Source organism: Callorhinus ursinus, unplaced genomic scaffold (genome assembly GCF_003265705.2).
Source record: "Callorhinus ursinus isolate GAN/ISIS: 27379988/994484 unplaced genomic scaffold, GSC_fseal_2.0 scaffold40, whole genome shotgun sequence".
NCBI classification, from domain to species: Eukaryota; Metazoa; Chordata; class Mammalia; order Carnivora; family Otariidae; genus Callorhinus; species Callorhinus ursinus.
The window spans coordinates 8,988,846-9,000,221 of NW_027397102.1; positions in this window are offsets into that span (position 1 = coordinate 8,988,846).

Here is an 11,376-nt window from a genome sequence, read left to right on the forward strand (position 1 = left end):
TTACTTATTTATTCAATTTTAAATTTTATCTAGAAAAGTAGAATAACAGCAAAAAGGAGTGGTGAAATATTTAATCAGACATTTTTAACCACTACAATAATATTTGAGAGGGTACATAGCAATCTACTTGAAGGATTTCTTAATAAGGGATTGTCCTTTTTTGTGGGGAATAAAACCTTATTAGGTATGATAACCTGCCTCATAATAAAGGACATTTCCATTCACATCCTTAATTTCCAGCTAAGTGTGTATAGAAAACAGTCACTATTTTCAGAATCTTTATCTGGGCCAAAATATTTGATTTTAAAAAGTCCATATACTTCCCCTTTAAAATTCCCTACAGATTTTAAATAAATAAATTTTTCTGTTTCAATGTTCTCCTAAAATTGATCTCCATTCCAACCCCCAAGAAAGTAATTTAAATACCTCTACATCACATAGCTACTTTAATCTTTCTTATTTTTCAAATTTCAAAATTCTAGTTTGAAGCAGAAATAAATGCAGAAAGCCAAATCATAATAATACAATGAAACAGTCATCTAATTTTATAAAATTGTATCTATGGAGGCTAAATTTTAATTCTGTGTGTGTGAGCATGCATGTCCACAAGCACACTCTCAAGTGTGTGTCTGTTTATGTAATAATTAAAAATTTATCAAAGCCATTTATGCCATTTCACTCTCTCTTCCTTTGATTAACCTTCACCTGACCTCCTTCCCTAAGTCAATTTCAGATTCTTTTGTTTCTTCACTCAAATTCTTCAGTTAAGCAATTGAGTTTATTAAAAATTGGTCATTAAAAAGAATTCTTCAGAAGCATTTTAAATAATTTTCACAGACATTTGTTGTAAAAATAAAATTATCTCCCATAAATATAACAACCAGTTGTGATTATTCAATTGGTAGGGCAAATCAGTTCACTGAGGAAAACATAAACTAAAGAAGTTCTGCAGTTTTAGCAATTCTTCCTAGGTCAGTGAAATCAACTCAAATAATACATAAGTATAAGGAGAGAAAGGACATTATTATAATCATACAAAGTGGTTTGCTGTGACTGAGTTGGATATATATGTATATATATGTGTGTGTGTGTGTATGTGTGTGTGTATACATACACACACACACACACATATAAAGTCATGATTAAAAGCAAATATTTGAATTTTCTTTATAAGTTTATTTCCAAAATAATATATCCCATGCAACTTGCCAATATTCATAGAGAAAACAAGGATATAGGAAAGGAGAAAAGATAGCCTTAAGTACCAAAAATAAAAAGATCCTCTGAAAAGAATTAAGAAGGTAAATCATCACATTCTGTGATTTTCTAATATACCTCTTATCCTTAACCCTCCTTTCATCTTTAAAAAATTACATGGGCAAAACTATCATTCTATTTACTAGTCGCAAGAGAGAAAAGAAAACTTTACACTGGAGAGACCATGCCACCCTAACCAACAATCACTCACCATCACTAATAGCAGAACAAACACACAATATATGTCCTTTTATAAAATATGATAATAAGTATGCAGCAGCACCTATGCAACATTCTTGTCCAAACTCAACACCCAAAAAACAAGTAAGTCAAAAAATGGGCAGAAGACATGAACAGACACTTCTCCAAAGACATACAAATGGCTAACAGACATATGAAAAAATATTCAACATCATTAACCATCAGGGAAATTCAAATCAAAACCACATTGAGATACCACCTTACACCAGTTAGAATGGCAAAAATTGATTAGGCAAAAAGGAACAAATGCTGGAGCAGATGTGGAAAAAGGGGGACCCTCTTACATTGTTGGTGGGAATGCAAGATCGTACAGCCACTTTGGAAAACAGTGTGGAGGTTCCTCAAACAGTTAAAAATAGAGCTACCCTATGACCCAGCAATTGCACTACTGGGTATTTACCCCAAAGATACAGATATATTGAAAAGAAGGGCCACATGCACCCTAATGTTCATAGCATCCATGTCTACAATAGCCAAACTATGGAAGGAGCTGAGATGCCCTTCAACAGATGAATTGATAAAGAAGATGTGGTCCATATATGCAATGGAATATTACTCAGCCAACAGAAAGGATGAATACTCATATTTGCATTGACATGGATGGAACTGGAGGGGATTATGCTAAGTGAAATAAGTCAAGCAAAGAAAGACAATTATCATATGGTTTCACTTATATGTGGAACATAAGAAATAGCATGGAGAACACTAGGAGAAGGAGGGAAAAAATGAAGGAGGGGAAATCAGATGGAGAGATGAACCATGAGACTATGGACTCTGGGAAACAAACTGAGGGTTTAGAGGGAAGAGGAATGGGGGATGGGTTAACACAGTGATGGGTATTAAGGAGAGCATGTATTACATGGAGCACTGGGTGTTATAGGCAAACAATGAATCATGGAACACTACATTAAAAATTAATGATATACTGTATGATGATTAAGATAACATAATAAAACAAACAAAAAAATCTTATCCAGTCTTTAGAACTAATTTTCAGTTTCAGGAAAAACAGTGGTATGAGGAATAAATTAAATACCACAAGAAAGTGTCTAAATCCAGAAGATCAAACATTCTGTATAACCATGGTCTCCATTTCTTTAATAGTTCAAGTTTGTAAAGAAAAAAGAGAGAGAGAGTGAAGGAGAAATCTGTTAGATTAGAAAAATTATGCAGAGATTGAAAAAAAATGGTGGAGGAGTAGGGGACCCTATTCCATCTGGTCCCCGGAATTGAGCTGGATATCTACCATTCCACCCTGAGCACCCATGAAATCAGCCTGAGATGTAAGAAGATAGATCTGGGGCGCCTGGGTGGCTCAGTCGGTTAAGCGACTGCCTTCGGCTCAGGTCATGATCCTGGAGTCCCAGGATCGAGTCCCACATCGGGCTCCCTGCTCGGCGGGGAGTCTGCTTCTCCCTCTGACCCTCTTCCCTCTCGTGCTATCTCTCATTCTCTCTCTCTCAAATAAATAAATAAATAAAATCTTAAAAAAAAAGAAGATAGATCTGGAACTCTACAAACAGAATATTGCAGGTGGTTGGTTTCGAGGTATGAAGCAGGGACCCATGATTCCATGGGCAAGTATTGGAAGACAAAAGGCAGGAGGAGGGAGCCATGGTGATCCTACACCACTGGTGAGGGATAGCCTCCCACACTGGGGACAAGGCATAGACTCATAAATCTGTAGAGGTGGGGAAAGGACTTTAGGGCAGCGCCCCGGACTGAAACCTGGAGTGGTAGGGCCATGCGTGTGAACACCGGGTGGCTAGCAGTTTTAGAAGCACAAAGGACAGAGATATGCCCCCATACCCCGACATGGAGGTGAGGACTGGGAGCGCTGCTCAGGGGCACACAACCCAGGACGCTGCAGTTTATAGCAGCACAGGCAGAAACGGAGATAGTGTGGACTGGAGAATTCACTGAAGAACAGACTGTGATCTCTCTGCTCTGAGGAAGAGGGTTGGAAAAGATTTCTTCTGCTCTGACTCTTGGAAGAGATGCAAAATCCACAAGGGAAAGCCGTCAGAGAACAAAAGCCCCCAAAAAACGGTTTTCACTGAGCCCATCCCCTGCCATAGGGGGCAGGGCAACTCTGCCCAAACAGAGTTGCCTGAGTAACAGCACGGTAGGCCCCTCTCCCAGAAGACAGGCTGAGAGAACAAGAGGTCAGCAACTCTAAGGTCCCTATAAAACAAGTGCATCTTGCTTGGGTTGTGGTCAATAATTTGGACTCTGTACATTTCCTCAAGCACCCCTCAACAGAATGACTAGGAGAAGGAACCCACAAAATAGGAAAGACTCAGAGACTGTGACATCTGCCACAGATTTACAAATGGATACAGATATAACCAAGATATCAGAGATGGAATTCAGGTTAGAAATTGTGAAGACAATAGCTAGAATGGAGAAATCAATTAATGGCAACAGAATCTCTAAGGGCAGAAATGAAAACTGAACTGGCAGAACTTAAAAATGCTATCAGTAATATCCAACCTAATCTAGATAATCTAACAGCTAGGGTAAGCGAGGCAGAAGAACGGATTAGTGACCAAGAAGACCAATTAATAGACTAGAAGGAAAAAGAAGAGGCCAGGGAGAAACAATGCAAAATCCATGAAAACAGAAACAGAGAAATAAGTGCCACCATGAAACGTTCCAATGTCAGAATTATTGGGATCCTTGAGGGGGTGGAGAGAGAGAGAGGACTAGAAGGTATATTTGAGCAAATTATAGCTGAGAACTTCCCTGATCTGAGGAATGAAAAAACATTTGTGTCCTAGAGGCAAAGAAGACCCCACCCAAGATCAAGGAAAACAGGCCAATGCCCCCATACGTAATAGTAAAACTCACAAAACTTTATGGGGAAGAGATTCCTTATGTACAGAGGCAGGAACATCAGAATAATGTCAGACTTTTCCACAGAGACCTGGCAAGCCAGAAAGGGATGGGAAGACATATTCAGATTACTGAATGAGAAGAACATGCAGCCAAGAATACTTTATCCAGCAAGGCTGTCATTTAGAATGAATAGAGAGATGCAGAGCTCCCAAGACTGGCAGAAACTGAAAGAATATGTGGCCACTAAGCCGGCCCTGCAAGAAATATTAAGGGGGGTTCTATAAAAAGAGAAAAACCCCAAGAGTGATATAGAACAGAAATTTACAGAGACAATCTATAGAAACAAGGACTTCACAGGCAACATGGTGACAATAAATTCATATCTTTCAATAATCACTCTCAATGTGAATAGCCTAAATGCTCCCATAAAATGGCACAGGGTTGCAGATTGGATAAAAAGACAGGAACCATCCATATGCTGTCTACAAGAGACTCATTTGGAACCTAAAGATACATCCAGACTGAAAGTGAAGGGATGGAGATCCATCTTCCATGCCAACGGACCTCAAAATAAAGTTGGGTTAGCAATCCTTATATCAGACAAATTAGATTTTAAGCTAAAGACTGTAGTTAGAGACAGAGAAGGACACAATATCATTCTTAAAGGGTCTATCCAACAAGAAAATCTAACAATTGTAAATATCTACGCCCTCAACATGAGAGTAGCCATCTACATAAGCCAACTGTTAACCAAAATAAAAAGTCATATTGATAGCAATACGTTAATTGTAGGAGACCTCAATACTCCACTCTCAGCAGTAGACATATCATCTAAGCAGAAAATCAACAAAGAAACAAGAGCTTTGAAAGACACACTGGAGCACATGGACTTCATAGATATATACAGAACATTCCATCCTAAAACAACAGAATACACATTCTTCTCGAATGCACATGGAACATTCTCCAGAAAAGACCACATACTACATCACAAATCAGGTCTCCACCAATACCAAAAGATTTAGATTATTCCCTGCATCTTCTCAGTCTGTAATGTTTTAAACTGGAACTCAAACATAAGAAAAAATTTGGAAGAAATTCAAACACATGGAAGCTAAAGACCACTCTGCTCAAGAATGTTTGGGTCAACTAATAAGTCAAAGAAGAACTTAAGCAATTCATGGAAACCAATGAGAATGAAAATACATTGATCTGAAACCTATGGGATACTGCAAAGGCGGTCCTAAGGGGGAAATACATAGCCATCCAAGGCTCAGTCAAAAAAATAGAAAAATCCCGAATTCACCAACTAACTTTACACCTTAAAGAACTAGAGAAAATCAATAAGCAATGCCTAAGCCATGTATTAGAAGACAAATAATTAAGATTAGAGCAAAGATCAATGAATTAGAAACCAGAAACACAGTAGATCAAATCAATGAAACTAGAAACTGGTTCTTTGAAAGCATTAATAAGACCAATAAACCACTGGCCAGACTTATCCAGAAGAAAAGAGAAAGGACCCAAATTATAGAATTATGAATCAAAGGGGAGAGATCACGACTCACACCAAAGAAAAAGAAACAATTATTAGAAATTATCATGAACAACCCAATGCCAATAAATTGAGCAACCTGGAAGAAATGGTTACCTGCCTGGAAACCTATAAACTGCCAAGACTGAAACAGGAAGAAACTGACAACCTAAATTGGCCAATAACCAGTAACGATATTGAAGCAGTGATCAAAATCCTCCCAAAAACAAGAGTCCAGGGCCTGATGGATTCCGTGGGGAATTCTACCAAACATTCAAAGAAGAAATAATACCTATTCTCCTGAAGCTCTTTCAAAAGATAGAATGTTCATAACCGCAATAGACAAACTGTGGAAAGAACCAAGATGCCCTTCAACAGATGAATGGATAAAGAACATGTGGTCCATATATACAATGGAATATTACTCAGACATCAGAAAGGATGCATACCCAACTTTTACATCAAGATGGATGGGACTGGAGGAGATTATGCCAAGTGAAATAAGTCAAGCAGAGAAAGTCAATTATATGGTTTCACTTATTTGTGGAACATAAGGAATAGCATGGAGGACATTAGGAGAAGGAAGGGGAAAATGCAGGGGGGAAATTGGAGAGGAAGAAGCACAATGAGGGACTATGGACTCAGAGAAACAAACTGAGGGCTTTAGAGGGGAGAGGGATGGGGAGATGTGTTAGCTTGGTGTTGGGTATTAAGGAGGGCAGGTACTGCATGGAGCACTGGGTGTTATACGAAAACAATGACTGGTAGATCACTACATCAAAAACTTGATGTATTTTATGGTGACTAACATAACATAATAAAATTAAATTAAATTTTAAAAAAAGAAAAAATATGCATGATGTTTGATTGGATCCTGATTTGTGTAAGCTATAAACAATATTTTGTGGACAATAGCAGGATTTGAATATAGACTAAAAATTAAATGTTATCCAGGAATTTATTGTACATTAAGTGTGATAATGACAGTTTTGTGATATAGAAAGATGTATTCATTTTTCAGAGACGAATATGGGTAAAATATCATGATGTTTAAAATTATCTTTCAAATAGTTAAGAAAAGTGGCGCCCGGGTGGCTCAGTCACTTAAGCATCCAACTCTTGATTTCAGCTCAGGTCATGATCTCAGGGTTGTGAGATTGAGCCCTGCATCATGATTTGTGCTCAGTGGCAAGACTGCTTGAGATTCTCTCCTCTCCCTCTGCCCCGCCCCGACTCACTCACTCTCTGTCTCTCTAAAATAAATAAATCTTAAAAAAATATTAAGAAAAAAGTCCATGAAACAAATATGGCAAAATATTAAGGATCATTAAATCTTCATAGTGTGTACACAGAGTTCATTATATGATTCTTTAAGCTTTTCTATATGTTTAAAAGATTTTTTAAAAGATTTTATTTATTTATTTGAGAGAGAGAGAGAGAATGAGAGATAAAGAGCATGAGAGGGAAGAGGGTCAGAGGGAGAAGCAGACTCCCAACTGAGCGGGGAGCCCGATGCGGGACTCGATCCCGGGACTCCAGGATCATGACCTGAGCCAAAGGCAGTCGCTTAACCAACTGAGCCACCCAGGCGCCCATATATGTTTAAAAGATTTTATAATAGAGTTAAAAAAACCACACAACCAAAGACCTTAAAGACACTAGAGATTACTTCAGCCAACATTGAAATTCTAAAACAACACTGGTTTCCTGTTTTCTCTCCTCTCTACTTGCACCTTAGGTATCATTCAGCATCATCACCCCCTGGCAAATTCTGGATCCAGAGCCTAATATTCACTGTTTCCCTGCTACTGCAACTGCTTTATATTCCCGCATAAAAATAGGAGATCTCAGTTTAGTTTCTTGGTATATGTGACCCTTAGGGTCCTGATACATACAAAAAGTTATTTCTTTCCAGAAAACTGGAGTATAGGTCTTGGATTAGAATTGTTTTGGGACCACTTTAGGCCTTAGATACTCAGATTTAAAAGCTTTATCCTTCATCATATCAAAAATATTAAAATATATATCATTGTATATTAAATACACTTTTTGGTGAAAAATATAAAAGAATCTCATTAATATTACAATTTTGAGTTTTGTTAAGAAAAATATGTTGTGATTTAAACTTCATATTTATATATAATTTATAATTGAGTGACAGTTAACTAGTTGATACTTTATGTTATCTATCGTGTTGTCATTTCCTTTTCATATTTCATAGCTGATATATATTTTTCAGAATCTGAGAATGTTTATAAGTTCTTAAAAAGCTTGAAGTCCCTGGCCTGGACATAAAAATATAAGCCCATCAGATAGAACATCCTGAGGAATAGTCCTGCCTGTCCCAAGCTTTACATGTTTTGACTGGGCAGTTATCTTTATTAGTATGCACAGTGCATAAATAAACTATATTCAATTGAATTTGAAAAAAAAGCAATCAAATTTTGTTACATTCAAAGAGTTCTTAAAATGGAGTCTATAATCTTTGGGGGGGCAAAAATCACTTCAAATTGTTGGTTAAATGATTTGTGAATATTTGTGGGGGTGAGGGTGGCTTTTTGTCCATTTGCCATTTTCTGGTGAGGAGTCCTGAGTTTTCACCAGAGTTTCAAAATTTTGTGACCAACAATACTCCATCTCCAGAAAAATTGTCACTAATTCTAGTCTAATTTTTTCCTATTAAAGATAGGAAAATTGAGACCAGCAAGAGGAAGGGATTTGCTTAAATGTTCACACTGGTTAGGGTCTGAAATTTGTCTCCTAACTCAAAGTTCTCTATCCTCTTCCTGAATTTGTTGTTTTTAAAGTCCATTTTGACTACTGTACTATCATTGTATTATCTTAAGCCTAAGCATTTTGAGGGAGAACTCTGATTATCACCTGGTATAAGATACTATTAATGTCTTAAAGTTGGGTGCCTGGGTGGCTCAGATGGTTAAGCATCTGCCTTCGGCTCAGGTCATGACCCCAGGGTCCTGGGATCGAGTCCGGCATCAGACTCCCTGCTCCTTGGGAGTCTGTTTCTCCCTCTGCTTCTCTCTCTGTGTCTCTCATGAATAAATAAATATAATCTTTAAAAAAAAAAACAAAATGTCTTAAAGTCAAGCTGCTGTAAGTTTGAGCAGTTTGAAAGGAAGAGCCTTCTTTTATTAAGATTTTATTTATTTATTTGAAAGAGGAGTGAGCACAGCAGGGGGAGAGGTAGAGGGAGAGGGAGAAGCAGACTCTTTGCTGAGTGAGGAGCCAGATTTGGGGCTTGTTCCCAGGACCCTGAGATCATGACATGAGCCAAAGGCAGCTGCTTAACTGACTGAGCCACCCGGGTGTCCCAAGGAAAAGCCTTCTTATCTTTGCTATCCTGAATCATAATCTTGTGGTCTCTGGCATCAAAAGAATTCTCTCAATTTTATTGTGCAAAAGCTGTAAGAAACACTGATATGGAATTTATTTTAGAATTCCTCTGAAAAGACCATGATCACCAAGAGGAAGGAAGTTAAGTATGGTGGTTTAACACAGGAGTCTGAAGGTCTAGGTTATTTCTCTATTCAGCTAGTAAAGTATAGAACTGAATCACAGAGCTGGGTAATTATCTTGGTGCAGTCACTGAACCACTTTGTGACTTAGTGTCTCTTTCTGGAAAATAATTCTGGGATCACACACATATGGCCATGTGGTCCATGAACATTAAAATATTTGTAGGAATTTTCAAGATCTTCATTCAAAAGTTACTCCATCAATGATAAACCAAAAAAAGACAATGTAATCTGGTGTGTTGCTTCCTGAAAAGCAACATCTCTGCTACTTGCTGTCCTTTGGCTTCACAATCAGAAATTATTCTTGATAGTTTGTTTCTCTGGGCCTGCTCTCAATATCATCTCCCAATCATGTCAAGGAAAAATGGAGACCTTCTATTAAAATAGATTTTATAAACAAATCTATACACCAAGCAGTTGTGGGGGGGTTGGTTACTTTTATTCTCTGTAATGAAAAGGATCTACTATTAAGAATTGTAATAATGAAATATGGCAGTAAATCTTAAAGGTGCCCTTCTTCAGGCTGCAGCTATATAAAAGGTTATATAGTACAACAGTTATTAATCTTTTTCATTTTGACAATTGATTTGAATGTAATGTCTGTTGTAGATTCATTATAACACAAGATCACAAAAGTTCAAAACTAATTTATTGCTCTTTGTTCCACCCAGCAAAAAGTGCACTTTATCAAAACTATTCCTGTCAGATTGATACTGTATTGAAACAAAAATGTAGATTATCTATTCAAGGCTTCTCTTTTTAACTGCATTCATGAATAACTTTGTAAAATCCAAACACTGTAATGGAGGGGGATAAAAAAACTTCAGAAGAGAATTTTTAAATGGAGTGGAGAAGTAAGTATGAAAAGAGGTCCTATTCCACAAATTCACTGGTGTAAATTTAAGAAATAAAACACTGATTTCAGTTAGTATGTCCAGATATTGAACTTGAAACTGGAAACTACTAGTGGAGAAGACATTCGTTCCTATTTGGATTTGTTTCCTCTTTGCAGTTCAATAATAACTGCACATATGGAACATACATCTCAACAAAGTTCTGCTTAGATACCAAAACAAAGTATTTGAACAGACTAGAATGGTTTGGTTCATGTTAGTGATTCAAAATTATTGAATTTAGAAGCCAATAGATCCTAGTTCAAGTACAAAGTGCTCATTGATTTTATTTTTTTTCAAGTTTCTATTAAAATTCTAGTCAGTTAACATATAGTGTAATATTGGTTTAAGGAGTAGAATTTAGTGATTTGTCACTTACATATAAAATCCAATGCTCATCACGAGTGCCCTCATTAATAACCTTCGACCACTACCAGAAAGAAATTGAATCAGTAATCAAAAATTTCCCAACAAACAAAAATCCAGGGCCAGATGGCTACCCAGGGGAATTCTACCAAACATTTAAAAAAGAGTTAATATCTATTCTTCTCATACTGTTCCAAAAAATAGAAATGGAAGGAAAACTTCCAAACTCATTCTACAAGGCCAGCATTACCTTGATTCCAAAACCAAAGACCCCACTAAAAAGTAGAATTACAGGCCAATATCCCTGATGAACATGGATGCAAACATTCTCACCAAGATACTAGTAAATTGAATCCAACAGGACATTCAAAGAATTATTCACCACAATCAACTGGGATTTATTCCTGAGCCACAAGACCAGTTCAGTATTCACAAATCAATCAATGTGATATACCACATTAATAAAAAAGAATGGATAAGAACCACAGGATCATTTCAATAGATATAGAAAAAAGTATTTCATAAAATACAACATCCGCTCTTGATAAAAAACCTTCAACAAAGTAAGGATAGAAGGGACCTACTTCAACATTATAAAGGCCATACAGGAAAAACCCACAACTAGTATCTTCAATAAGGAAAAACTGAGAGCTTTTCCTCTACAGTCAGGAACAAGACAGGGATGTCTACTTTC